Genomic DNA, 16,931 nt, shown 5'->3' with positions numbered 1-16,931 from the left:
GAGTTGAACGATTTAAAAAGAATGTCAGAGAAAATATGTGTGTGTGTGTGTATTTGTATGAGACAAATGAAGGCAAAGGGGACCCCCGCCCCTCCCTTCCAATAAATAATTTCATATTAACCACAAGCCACGCCACTGTTCTTTTATCTGGCCATAATTTCATCAGAGCGAAGAGAGCAGGGAGGCAGTGGGGGGGGGGGGGGGGGGGAGAAATATCGCCCCCCCTCCTCATGAGTTTGTAACATGACTGGATCAGGGCTGCCATCGGGCCGCAGGATTTTCATCTTTACAAGTTCTTTCTTGTGCACGCACCCCGGCCCCAGCACAACAAAGGTCTTGTTAGGAGGAGAAAATACAAGGCCAGCCCGCTGAGATTTGCACATATTAGATTAGTCTCGTGGACTACTCGAGCGTGCACCGCTGAACACTGGGAAATTGGAAGCGGAGAACAAAAAATTTACTTGATGAAGAGATGTTGAAGGGATGGGGGTGGGGGGTGAGGAAGGTGACAGTCAGGGAGGGAGGATACAGAGTTGTGGGGTGAGGGAGGACACAGAGTTGTGGGGTGAGGGAGGCAGAACTAAAGAGCTAGATGAGGTGATTGTTTTGGCACGTTAATTTCCTTTTTTTAAATTATGAATGTGGAGGGGGGGGGGGTGACTAGGGTGTTTGAGGAGGTTCTGTTGTTTTTCTTTTTTCGGGAAGGGGTTGCGTTTGTCAAATGGTGTCAAGTAACTGTCCCAGTGGGTGGAGTGAGTCACGAGTTGGATGTGAGTACTTCGCTGGTGTCTCAGAGTCAACATTCATAGATCCAGTTCAACATTCATAGATCCAGTTCAACATTCATAGATCCAGTTCAATATTCATAGATCCAGTTCAACATTCATAGATCCAGTTCAATATTCATAATCCAGTTCAACATTCATAGATCCAGTTCAATATTCATACATCCAGTTCAACTTTCATAGATCCAGTTCATTATTTCATAGATCCAGTTCAACATTCATAGATCCAGTTCAACATTCATAGATCCAGTTCAACATTCAAAGATTTAGTTCAACATTCATAGATCCAGTTCAACATTCAAAGATTTAGTTCAACAATCATACATCCAGTTCAACATTGAAGCAAGTCAAATAATAATAAAAACCAAGCTTATCATGAGTGACATTGCAACATTTATTTTGAATCCATCACGTACTTCATTCTCTATAGATCTAGACTCCAGCGGCTGACAATAATACATTTGATCAATTAGATTTTTGTAAAAAAAATGGTTTTAGTTAAGCACAACTTTCATGCTTAGCTCAGGGTGCTTAGTCCAATCACGTTGGTGGACCAGGTCACGACCAGGTGTTGCACTTCGTACATTGTCTGTATAAAACAAAATTAATGAACTTATTCACTTATTGATTCAACTATTGGTTATTAGCGGCCCCCGTAAGGGGAAAAAGCCGCTATTAGGTTTGTGCAAAATGTCCGTCTGTCCGTCTGTCACACTCAGATCTCGAAAACTAGAAGAGATAAGAAAAATATTATTTCATCATTAAATGCGGCTTGAAAGGTTTAGGTGCAACGGCTACTTTTGGTTTTCTAAAAGCAAACCGTTTAATTTATAAAATCAATTATGCAAGCGATTTTTTTCATAAAAATACACCAATTCTAAAACAATTACGTAAATGTAAGGGAGGCAATGTTACCAAATGCTAACAAAGATAGATAATCAATGTGTATTTTTATTATCACTAAGTCAATATATATTTATAAAATGTATAAGAAATGTTCACAACAAATATAAATAATAGTTAAAGGTGTTTTTTCTGGTCAACTAGCTGCTAAAATTAAAAGAAAACATTTCTAATTGTTTATAAAGGCTAATAATGCACTTTATATGTAAATATCACACACATTTTTTAAAATGGACTTTTTATGCAGCGACTTTCGTGCAGTCGCGTAACTTCGCAACATGTCGCGGTGCTAAACCCATTCCTTAAACTTTAAAAAAAAACAGATTTTATTTATTTTTTGTTTAGCGCCTCCATCCGAATAAAAGAAGCTTATTTTTGTGCGTTTTGCCTGTTGGCCGGTCTGTCCGTCATGATTAGATTAACAAATAAGACTAAAAATTGTAAATCTGATTTAACCTTTACTTTTTCATTCAGGAATATTGCAATAATTTTAAGTATCAATAATAGATTGTTCCGGATGTATTGTGAAAAACAAAGCAATGCCAACGAATATTTGTTTGCTCTTCTAAGTTATATTAGATATTATTTCCATGCTTAAACGTTGCAATAAACACATGATCTTTAATACATTGTTTCCGGTTTTTTAATGTAAATGCTAAATAAAAATATCTATACTGATTTATATTTCATTAACTATAAAGTTGTTCCGGATATTGTTTTTTTTTTTTTAAAGTATGTCAAATGATTGTTTGAAATCGCATAATTGACTAATATTACACTTATATTCTTTGACACTACGTCACTATAGTTTATTTATCAATATCAATTGTTTCGAATTTTTAACTTAAAACAAATTTATACCAAATGACTTTATTTTTTTCAAAAATATCGACAATAGTTGTTCAGGATTTTAAAAAAAAGAAAGTAATTTACTAGAAACGATTATTGAAAATCATTTTTTAGACTTATTTTACAGTTTATTTTCCTGCCTAAACACAATAAAAGTTATTTAATCGGTAAAGAATGTTCCGGATTTTGTTTCGAAAAAGAAATCGACCTACATTACCTTAATTGTCTTACAAATCGTCGCCTAAAAATGATCCTAATTTTATATAAAAAATCTAATAATACTAATAAATGTTTGAAATCCCTCTTCTAATAAATAAAACAAATAATTTTCTCCTTTACGAAAATTGGTTGTTCCGGATTTTTTATGAAAAATATTTTAACTCTACTTATGTAAAATCGCACTTCTCTCTTACACTACATTTAACTTTCTAGCTAAAACGTTAGAAAATCTAATTATCGTTAATATTATGTTCCGATTTTTAAGGAAAACAACTTCTTAACACCAAAGTATGGTTTGAAAATCTCTCTATAAGGCTAAGGTACATCTAATTTTCATAACAGACCATCCCACCAATTTAATTAACGGTATTTGATTAGTCTGGAATTCTTATTTTCTCTCACTATAAATATATAAACATCCGGAACAATCTATTATAGAAACTTAAAACTAATGCTATGTTTCGGAAGGGAAATTAAATTTTAATCAAATTTTCAATAGCTTTTAGTCTTTTTTTTTCCTCGCTATTAACACGACGGACAGACAGACTGACAGACAAAACAAAAAAAAAGCGTCTTTAATCCTTTAGTCTAACTATTTAGTCTAACTAGCCCATCAAATGAAATGCTAAAAGATCTCATTCGGTGCACCAATGTCTATGAACCCTCGAGAAGTTGCTCGTATAGAAGACATTTTTTAGTCGTGTGACGTTGTGGATTTTTCCCTTTGACGTCATATGGAGTTAATTCTTTAAATGAAATGCTAAAAGAACTCGGTATAGTAATGTTTATTAAACCTCGTAATGTGACTCGCATTTTAAAAAGACATAATAGCTAGATTTAGATCTAATCTAAATTTTTTACACTAGAGCTTGATTTTTTACACTAGATCTAGATTTTTTTTTACACTAGAGCTAGATTTTTAAAACTAGATTTAGATTTAAGTTCTAATTAAAATCATTGTAGAATCTAGATATAGAATTTCTTGGTCTAGTTTAGAATGTTTGTTGTTTTACATGTTTCGGATGTTCCTTCAGAGTTGTTGTCCAAACCTCCCGCAGGACGACGAGTGATGGGAGTGGGCACGGTTTGAACCTGGGACCATCGATGAATCCAAACGACAACCCAGCGCGCAAACCGCACTACCAGACAGCCATGATTTAGACTAGATCAAGATCTATAATTTTAATTTCTAGACTTAAAGTGTAGATTTTTATTTCTAAAGTCTAGATTGTCAATATGTCAATATTGCAATGTTATAAAAACTAAAACTAATCTACTATTTTCTAAAACATTTTTACAACGCCAAATAAATCTTTGAAACATGATTACTTTTAACAATCAAAACAAAATCACGTCTTGAATATTCCTTGCGAATATGCGGATCCAACAGTGATCCGTCTTCCACGGGGGCCGACTCTGAGTTTGTGTGGCAACACAAACTCTCTTTGTAATCTTGTGTTTTGATGGATTCGTGTATTGTCATTGCCAATGAATAATTGTGTCCATACGTTCAACTTGATCCGAGAATGGGAAGTGGGAGAAACAACATGAACAAGATTCTACGCAGACAGAGAGAGTTAATATAAGCTTGGCAAAAACTTCAATTCAGAGACACTTTAGAGCTACCCTTGTGTTTAACATATTAGACTAGATTTATTATATCAAGCTTGTAAACATCTAACAACTTCCAAATTTGTAAAGTCCACATTGAGTAATAAAAGTAAAAACTTTACAACGGACTAATTGGAAAATTTAATGTAACAGTGTAAGTGACTTGATAGTGGATAGTATCAATCTCCTCCCTCGCACAAAGCTATCTACAATCTTCCAACTAAGAATAGGACACACGCTTTTAAATGATCACCTTAACAGAATAAATCCCACTCACCTAACCCTCTGTAGACAATGCACTCACCCTTACAAAACTATGAATCATGTCCTCTTTAAATGTCCCATTTTAATCCATCTTAGGCAGACCCTACTAGATCAATGCCCAACAAAACCAACACTCTGTATGACAGACCCTACTAGATCACAGTACAACCAACACTCCGTATGCTAGACCCTAGTAGATCACAGCACAACCAACACTCTGTATGGCAGACCCTACTAGATTACATCATAACCAACACTCTGTATGCCAGACCCTACTAGATTACATCATAACCAACACTCTGTATACAAGACCCTACTAGATTACAACCAACACTCTGTATGCCAGACCCAACTAGATTACAACCAACACTCTGTATGCCAGACCCTACAAGATTACAACCAACACTCTGTATGCCAGACCCTACTAGATTACATCATAACCAACACTCTGTATGCCAGACCCAACTAGATTACAACCAACACTCTGTATGCCAGACCCTACTAGATTACATCATAACCAACACTCTGTATGCCAGACACAACTAGATTATAACCAACACTCTGTATGCCAGACCCTTCTAGATTACATCATAACCAACACTCTGTATGCCAGACCCAACTAGATTACAACCAACACTCTGTATGCCAGACCCTACTAGATTACATCATAACCAACACTCTGTATGCCAGACCCTACTAGATTACAACCAACACTCTGTATGGCAGACCCTACTAGATTACATCATAACCAACACTCTGTATGGCAGACCCTACAAGATTACAACCAACACTCTGTATGCCAGACCCAACTAGATTACATCATAACCAACACTCTGTATGCCAGACCCTACTAGATTACATCATAACCAACACTCTGTATGGCAGACCCTACTAGATTACAACCAACACTCTGTATGCCAGACCCTACTAGATTATAACCAACACTCTGTATGCCAGACCCAACTAGATTACAACCAACACTCTGTATGCCAGACCCTACTAGATTACAACCAACACTCTGTATGCCAGACCCTACTAGATTACATCATAACCAACACTCTGTATGCCAGACCCTACTAGATTACATCATAACCAACACTCTGTATGCCAGACCCTACTAGATTACATCATAACCAACACTCTGTATGCCAGACCCTACTAGATTACATTATAACCAACACTCTGTATGGCAGACCCTACTAGATTACAACCAACACTCTGTATGCCAGACCCAACTAGATTACATCATAACCAACACTCTGTATGCCAGACCCTACTAGATTACATCATAACCAACACTCTGTATGGCAGACCCTACTAGATTACAACCAACACTCTGTATGCCAGACCCTACTAGATTACATCATAACCAACACTCTGTATGCCAGACCCTACTAGATTACATCATAACCAACACTCTGTATGCCAGACCCTACTAGATTACATCATAACCAACACTCTGTATGCCAGACCCTACTAGATTACATTATAACCAACACTCTGTATGGCAGACCCTACTAGATTACAACCAACACTCTGTATGCCAGACCCTACTAGATTACAATCAACACTCTGTATGCCAGACCCAACTAGATTACAACCAACACTCTGTATGCCAGACCCTACTAGATTACATCATAACCAACACTCTGTATGGCAGACCCTACTAGATTACATCATAACCAACACTCTGTATGCCAGACCCTACTAGATTACATCATAACCAACACTCTGTATGGCAGACCCTACTAGATTACAACCAACACTCTGTATGCCAGACCCTACTAGAATACATCATAACCAACACTCTGTATGCCAGACCCTACTAGATTACAACCAACACTCTGTATGCCATACCCTACTAGATTACAACCAACACTCTGCATGCCAGACCCTACTAGATTACATCATAACCAACACTCTGTATGCCAGACCCTACTAGATTACAACCAACACTCTGTATGCCAGACCCTACTAGATTACATCATAACCAACACTCTGTATGCCAGACCCTACTAGATTACAACCAACACTCTGTATGCCAGACCCTACTAGATTACAACCAACACTCTGTATGCCAGACCCTACTAGATTACAACATAACCAACACTCTGTATGGCAGAGCCTACTAGATTACAACCAACACTCTGTATGCCAGACCCTACTAGATTACAACCAACACTCTGTATGCCAGACCCTACTAGATTACATCATAACCAACACTCTGTATGCCAGACCCTACTAGATTACAACCAACACTCTGTATGCCAGACCCTACTAGATTACAATCAACACTCTGTATGCCAGACCCAACTAGATTACAACCAACACTCTGTATGCCAGACCCTACTAGATTACATCATAACTAACCCTCTGTATGCCAGACCCAACTAGATTACAACCAACACTCTGTATGCCAGACCCTACTAGATAACATCATAACCAACACTCTGTATGCCAGACCCTACTAGATTACATCACAACCAACACTCTGTATGCCAGACCCTACTAGATTACAACCAACACTCTGTATGCCAGACCCTACTAGATTACAACCAACACTCTGTATGCCAGACCCTACTAGATTACAACCAACACTCTGTATGCCAGACCCTACTAGATTACATCATAACCAACACTCTGTATGGCAGACCCTACTAGATTACATCATAACCAACACTCTGTATGCCAGACCCTACTAGATTACAACCAACACTCTGTATGCCAGACCCTACTAGATTACAACCAACACTCTGTATGGCAGACCCTACTAGATTACATCATAACCAACACTCTGTATGCCAGACCCTACTAGATTACATCATAACCAACACTCTGTATGCCAGACCCTACTAGATTACATCATAACCAACACTCTGTATGCCAGACCCTACTAGATTACAACCAACACTCTGTATGCCAGACCCTACTAGATTACATCATAACCAACACTCTGTATGCCAGACCCTACTAGATTACATCATAACCAACACTCTGTATGGCAGACCCTACTAGATTACATCATAACCAACACTCTGTATGCCAGACCCTACTAGATTACAACCAACACTCTGTATGCCAGACCCTACTAGATTACAACCAACACTCTGTATGCCAGACCCTACTAGATTACAACCAACACTCTGTATGCCAGACCCTACTAGATTACATCATAACCAACACTCTGTATGGCAGACCCTACTAGATTACATCATAACCAACACTCTGTATGCCAGACCCTACTAGATTACAACCAACACTCTGTATGCCAGACCCTACTAGATTACAACCAACACTCTGTATGGCAGACCCTACTAGATTACATCATAACCAACACTCTGTATGCCAGACCCTACTAGATTACATCATAACCAACACTCTGTATGCCAGACCCTACTAGATTACATCGTAACCAACACTCTGTATGCCAGACCCTACTAGATTACAACCAACACTCTGTATGCCAGACCCTACTAGATTACATCATAACCAACACTCTGTATGCCAGACCCTACTAGATTACATCATAACCAACACTCTGTATGGCAGACCCTACTAGATTACATCATAACCAACACTCTGTATGCCAGACCCTACTAGATTACAACCAACACTCTGTATGCCAGACCCTACTAGATTACAACCAACACTCTGTATGCCAGACCCTACTAGATTACAACCAACACTCTGTATGCCAGACCCTACTAGATTACATCATAACCAACACTCTGTATGCCAGACCCTACTAGATTACATCATAACCAACACTCTGTATGCCAGACCCTACTAGATTACATCATAACCAACACTCTGTATGCCAGACCCTACTAGATTACATTATAACCAACACTCTGTATGGCAGACCCTACTAGATTACAACCAACACTCTGTATGCCAGACCCAACTAGATTACATCATAACCAACACTCTGTATGCCAGACCCTACTAGATTACATCATAACCAACACTCTGTATGCCAGACCCTAATAGATTACATCATAACCAACACTCTGTATGCCAGACCCTACTAGATTACATTATAACCAACACTCTGTATGGCAGACCCTACTAGATTACATTATAACCGGCACTCTGTATGGCAGACCCTACTAGATCACATTATAACCAACACTCTGTATGCCAGACCCAACTAGATCACATCATAACCAACACTCTGTATGCCAGACCCTACTAGATTATAACCAACACTCTGTATGCCAGACCCTACTAGATCACATCATAACCAAAACTCTGTATGCCAGACCCTACTAGATTACATCATAACCAACACTCTGTATGCCAGACCCTACTAGATCACATCATAACCAACACTCTGTATGCCAGACCCTACTAGATCACATCATAACCAACACTCTGTATGCCAGACCCTACTAGATCACATCATAACCAACACTCTGTATGCCAGACCCTACTAGATCACATCATAACAAGCACTCTGTATGCCAGACCCTACTAGATTACATCATAACCAACACTCTGTATGCCAGACCCTACTAGATTACATCATAACCAACACTCTGTATGCCAGACCCAACTAGATCACATCATAACCAACACTCTGTATGCCAGACCCTACTAGATTATAACCAACACTCTGTATGCTAGACCCTACTAGATCACATCATAACCAAAACTCTGTATGCCAGACCCTACTAGATCACATCATAACCAACACTCTGTATGCCAGACCCTACTAGATCACATCATAACCAACACTCTGTATGCCAGACCCTACTAGATTACATCATAACCAACACTCTGTATGCCAGACCCTACTAGATTACAACCAACACTCTGTATGCCAGACCCTACTAGATTACAATCAACACTCTGTATGCCAGACCCAACTAGATTACAACCAACACTCTGTATGCCAGACCCTACTAGATTACATCATAACCAACACTCTGTATGCCAGACCCTACTAGATTACAACCAACACTCTGTATGCCAGACCCTACTAGATTACATCATAACCAACACTCTGTATGGCAGACCCTACTAGATTACATCATAACCAACACTCTGTATGCCAGACCCTACTAGATTACATCATAACCAACACTCTGTATGGCAGACCCTACTAGATTACAACCAACACTCTGTATGCCAGACCCTACTAGGTTACATCATAACCAACACTCTGTATGCCAGACCCTACTAGATTACAACCAACACTCTGTATGCCAGACCCTACTAGATTACAACCAACACTCTGCATGCCAGACCCTACTAGATTACATCATAACCAACACTCTGTATGCCAGACCCTACTAGATTACAACCAACACTCTGTATGCCAGACCCTACTAGATTACATCATAACCAACACTCTGTATGCCAGACCCTACTAGATTACAACCAACACTCTGTATGCCAGACCCTACTAGATTACAACCAACACTCTGTATGCCAGACCCTACTAGATTACATCATAACCAACACTCTGTATGGCAGACCCTACTAGATTACAACCAACACTCTGTATGCCAGACCCTACTAGATTACAACCAACACTCTGTATGCCAGACCCTACTAGATTACATCATAACCAACACTCTGTATGCCAGACCCTACTAGATTACAACCAACACTCTGTATGCCAGACCCTACTAGATTACAATCAACACTCTGTATGCCAGACCCAACTAGATTACAACCAACACTCTGTATGCCAGACCCTACTAGATTACATCATAACCAACACTCTGTATGCCAGACCTAACTAGATTACATCATAACCAACACTCTGTATGCCAGACCCTACTAGATTACATCACAACCAACACTCTGTATGCCAGACCCTACTAGATTACAACCAACACTCTGTATGCCAGACCCTACTAGATTACAACCAACACTCTGTATGCCAGACCCTACTAGATTACAACCAACACTCTGTATGGCAGACCCTACTAGATTACATCATAACCAACACTCTGTATGCCAGACCCTACTAGATTACATCATAACCAACAATCTGTATGCCAGACCCTACTAGATTACATCATAACCAACACTCTGTATGCCAGACCCTACTAGATTACAACCAACACTCTGTATGCCAGACCCTACTAGATTACATCATAACCAACACTCTGTATGCCAGACCCTACTAGATTACATCATAACCAACACTCTGTATGGCAGACCCTACTAGATTACATTATAACCAACACTCTGTATGCCAGACCCTACTAGATCACATCATAACCAACACTCTGTATGCCAGACCCAACTAGATTACAACCAACACTCTGTATGCCAGACCCTACTAGATTACAACCAACACTCTGTATGCCAGACCCAACTAGATTACATCATAACCAACACTCTGTATGCCAGACCCTACTAGATTACATTATAACCAACACTCTGTATGCCAGACCCTACTAGATTACATTATAACCTACACTCTGTATGCCAGACCCTACTAGATTACATCATAACCAACACTCTGTATGCCAGACCCTACTAGATTACAACCAACACTCTGTATGCCAGACCCAACTAGATTACAACCAACACTCTGTATGCCAGACCCTACTAGATTACAACCAACACTCTGTATGCCAGACCCAACTAGATTACATCATAACCAACACTCTGTATGCCAGACCCTACTAGATTACATTATAACCAACACTCTGTATGGCAGACCCTACTAGATTACAACCAACACTCTGTATGCCAGACCCAACTAGATTAAATCATAACCAACACTCTGTATGCCAGACCCTACTAGATTACATCATAACCAACACTCTTTATGCCAGACCCTACTAGATTACATCATAACCAACACTCTGTATGCCAGACCCTACTAGATTACATTATAACCAACACTCTGTATGGCAGACCCTACTAGATTACATTATAACCAACACTCTGTATGGCAGACCCTACTAGATCACATTATAACCAACACTCTGTATGCCAGACCCAACTAGATCACATCATAACCAACACTCTGTATGCCAGACCCTACTAGATTATAACCAACACTCTGTATGCCAGACCCTACTAGATCACATCATAACCAAAACTCTGTATGCCAGTCCCTACTAGATTACATCATAACCAACACTCTGTATGCCAGACCCTACTAGATCACATCATAACCAACACTCTGTATGCCAGACCCTACTAGATCACATCATAACCAACACTCTGTATGCCAGACCCTACTAGATCACATCATAACCAACACTCTGTATGCCAGACCCTACTAGATCACATCATAACCAACACTCTGTATGCCAGACCCTACTAGATCACATCATAACCAGCACTCTGTATGCCAGACCCTACTAGATTACATCATAACCAACACTCTGTATGCCAGACCCTACTAGATTACATCATAACCAACACTCTGTATGGCAGACCCTACTAGATTACATCATAACCAACACTCTGTATGCCAGACCCTACTAGATTACATCATAACCAACACTCTGTATGCCAGACCCTACTAGATTACATCATAACCAACAATCTGTATGCCAGACCCTACTAAATTACATCATAACCAACACTCTGTATGCCAGACCCTACTAGATTACATTATAACCAACACTCTGTATGGCAGACCCTACTAGATTACATTATAACCAACACTCTGTATGGCAGACCCTACTAGATCACATTATAACCAACACTCTGTATGCCAGACCCAACTAGATCACATCATAACCAACACTCTGTATGCCAGACCCTACTAGATTACATCATAACCAACACTCTGTATGCCAGAGCCTACTAGATTACATCATAACCAACACTCTGTATGCCAGACCCTACTAGATCACATTATAACCAACACTCTGTATGCCAGACCCTACTAGATCACATCATAACCAACACTCTGTATGCCAGACCCTACTAGATCACATCATAACCAACACTCTGTATGCCAGACCCTACTAGATCACATCATAACCAACACTCTGTATGCCAGACCCTACTAGATCACATCATAACCAACACTCTGTATGCCAGACCCTACTAGATTACATCATAACCAACACTCTGTATGCCAGACCCTACTAGATTACATTATAACCAACACTCTGTATGGCAGACTTTACTAGATTACATTATAACCAACACTCTGTATGGCAGACCCTACTAGATCACATTATAACCAACACTCTGTATGCCAGACCCAACTAGATCACATCATAACCAACACTCTGTATGCCAGACCCTACTAGATTATAACCAACACTCTGTATGCCAGACCCTACTAGATCACATCATAACCAACACTCTGTATGCCAGACCCTACTAGATCACATTATAACCAACACTCTGTATGCCAGACCCTACTAGATCACATCATAACCAACACTCTGTATGCCAGACCCTACTAGATCACATCATAACCAACACTCTGTATGCCAGACCCTACTAGATCACATCATAACCAACACTCTGTATGCCAGACCCTACTAGATCACATCATAACCAACACTCTGTATGCCAGACCTTACTAGATCACATCATAACCAACACTCTGTATGCCAGACCCTACTAGATTACATCATAACCAACACTCTGTATGCCAGACCCTACTAGATTACATCATAACCAACACTCTGTATGGCAGACCCTACTAGATTACATCATAACCAACACTCGGTATGGCAGACCCTACTAGATTACATCACAACCAACACTCTGTATGCCAGACCCTACTAGATTACAACCAACACTCTGTATGCCAGACCCTACTAGATTACAACCAACACTCTGTATGCCAGACCCTACTAGATTACAACCAACACTCTGTATGGCAGACCCTACTAGATTACATCATAACCAACACTCTGTATGCCAGACCCTACTAGATTACATCATAACCAACAATCTGTATGCCAGACCCTACTAGATTACATCATAACCAACACTCTGTATGCCAGACCCTACTAGATTACAACCAACACTCTGTATGCCAGACCCTACTAGATTACATCATAACCAACACTCTGTATGCCAGACCCTACTAGATTACATCATAACCAACACTCTGTATGGCAGACCCTACTAGATTACATTATAACCAACACTCTGTATGCCAGACCCTACTAGATCACATCATAACCAACACTCTGTATGCCAGACCCTACTAGATTACAACCAACACTCTGTATGCCAGACCCAACTAGATTACAACCAACACTCTGTATGCCAGACCCTACTAAATTACAACCAACACTCTGTATGCCAGACCCAACTAGATTACATCATAACCAACACTCTGTATGCCAGACCCTACTAGATTACATTATAACCAACACTCTGTATGCCAGACCCTACTAGATTACATTATAACCTACACTCTGTATGCCAGACCCTACTAGATTACATCATAACCAACACTCTGTATGCCAGACCCTACTAGATTACAACCAACACTCTGTATGCCAGACCCAACTAGATTACAACCAACACTCTGTATGCCAGACCCTACTAGATTACAACCAACACTCTGTATGCCAGACCCAACTAGATTACATCATAACCAACACTCTGTATGCCAGACCCTACTAGATTACATTATAACCAACACTCTGTATGGCAGACCCTACTAGATTACAACCAACACTCTGTATGCCAGACCCAACTAGATTAAATCATAACCAACACTCTGTATGCCAGACCCTACTAGATTACATCATAACCAACACTCTGTATGCCAGACCCTACTAGATTACATCATAACCAACACTCTGTATGCCAGACCCTACTAGATTACATTATAACCAACACTCTGTATGGCAGACCCTACTAGATTACATTATAACCAACACTCTGTATGGCAGACCCTACTAGATCACATTATAACCAACACTCTGTATGCCAGACCCAACTAGATCACATCATAACCAACACTCTGTATGCCAGACCCTACTAGATTATAACCAACACTCTGTATGCCAGACCCTACTAGATCACATCATAACCAAAACTCTGTATGCCAGTCCCTACAAGATTACATCATAACCAACACTCTGTATGCCAGACCCTACTAGATCACATCATAACCAACACTCTGTATGCCAGACCCTACTAGATCACATCATAACCAACACTCTGTATGCCAGACCCTACTAGATCACATCATAACCAACACTCTGTATGCCAGACCCTACTAGATCACATCATAACCAACACTCTGTATGCCAGACCCTACTAGATCACATCATAACCAGCACTCTGTATGCCAGACCCTACTAGATTACATCATAACCAACACTCTGTATGCCAGACCCTACTAGATTACATCATAACCAACACTCTGTATGGCAGACCCTACTAGATTACATCATAACCAACACTCTGTATGCCAGACCCTACTAGATTACATCATAACCAACACTCTGTATGCCAGACCCTACTAGATTACATCATAACCAACACTCTGTATGCCAGACCCTACTAGATTACATCATAACCAACACTCTGTATGCCAGACCCTACTAGATTACATTATAACCAACACTCTGTATGGCAGACCCTACTAGATTACATTATAACCAACACTCTGTATGGCAGACCCTACTAGATCACATTATAACCAACACTCTGTATGCCAGACCCAACTAGATCACATCATAACCAACACTCTGTATGCCAGACCCTACTAGATTACATCATAACCAACACTCTGTATGCCAGACCCTACTAGATTACATCATAACCAACACTCTGTATGCCAGACCCTACTAGATCACATTATAACCAACACTCTGTATGCCAGACCCTACTAGATCACATCATAACCAACACTCTGTATGCCAGACCCTACTAGATCACATCATAACCAACACTCTGTATGCCAGACCCTACTAGATCACATCATAACCAACACTCTGTATGCCAGACCCTACTAGATCACATCATAACCAACACTCTGTATGCCAGACCCTACTAGATTACATCATAACCAACACTCTGTATGCCAGACCCTACTAGATTACATTATAACCAACACTCTGTATGGCAGACCCTACTAGATTACATTATAACCAACACTCTGTATGGCAGACCCTACTAGATCACATTATAACCAACACTCTGTATGCCAGACCCAACTAGATCACATCATAACCAACACTCTGTATGCCAGACCCTACTAGATTATAACCAACACTCTGTATGCCAGACCCTACTAGATCACATCATAACCAACACTCTGTATGCCAGACCCTACTAGATCACATTATAACCAACACTCTGTATGCCAGACCCTACTAGATCACATCATAACCAACACTCTGTATGCCAGACCCTACTAGATCACATCATAACCAACACTCTGTGTGCCAGACCCTACTAGATCACATCATAACCAACACTCTGTATGCCAGACCCTACTAGATCACATCATAACCAACACTCTGTATGCCAGACCCTACTAGATCACATCATAACCAACACTCTGTATGCCAGACCCTACTAGATTACATCATAACCAACACTCTGTATGCCAGACCCTACTAGATTACATCATAACCAACACTCTGTATGGCAGACCCTACTAGATTACATCATAACCAACACTCGGTATGGCAGACCCTACTAGATTACATCATAACTAACACTCTGTATGCCAGACCCTACCTCCAGCCTACTTTCAGCCTCTCTAGATACCTCCAGCCTACCTCCAGCCTACCTCTAGATACCTCCAGCCTACCTCCAGCCTACCTCCAGCCTACCTCTAGATACCTCTAGCCTACCTCCAGCCTACCTCTAGATACCTCTAGCCTACCTCCAGCCTACCTCTAGATACCTCTAGCCTACCTCCAGCCTACCTCTAGATACCTCTAGCCTACCTCCAGCCTACCTCTAGATACCTCTAGCCTACCTCCAGCCTACCTCTAGATACCTCTAGCCTACCTCCAGCCTACCTCTAGATACCTCTAGCCTACCTCTAGATACCTCCAGCCTACCTCCAGCCTACCTCCAGCCAACCTCTAGATACCTCCAGCCTACCTCCAGCCTACCTCCAGCCTACCTCTAGATACCTCCAGCCTACCTCCAGCCTACCTCTAGATACCTCTAGCCTACCTCCAGCCTACCTCTAGATACCTCCAGCCTACCTCCAGCCTACCTCTAGATACCTTCAGCCTACCTCCAGTCTACCTCTAGATACCTCTAGCCTACCTCCAGCCTACCTCTAGATACCTCCAGCCTACCTCCAGCCTACTTTCAGCCTACCTCTAGATACCTCCAGCCTACCTCCAGCCTACCTCCAGCCTACCTCTAGATACC

Source organism: Biomphalaria glabrata, chromosome 1, assembly GCF_947242115.1.
Source record: "Biomphalaria glabrata chromosome 1, xgBioGlab47.1, whole genome shotgun sequence".
NCBI classification, from domain to species: domain Eukaryota; kingdom Metazoa; phylum Mollusca; class Gastropoda; family Planorbidae; genus Biomphalaria; species Biomphalaria glabrata.
This window is presented reverse-complemented; position numbering follows the sequence as displayed.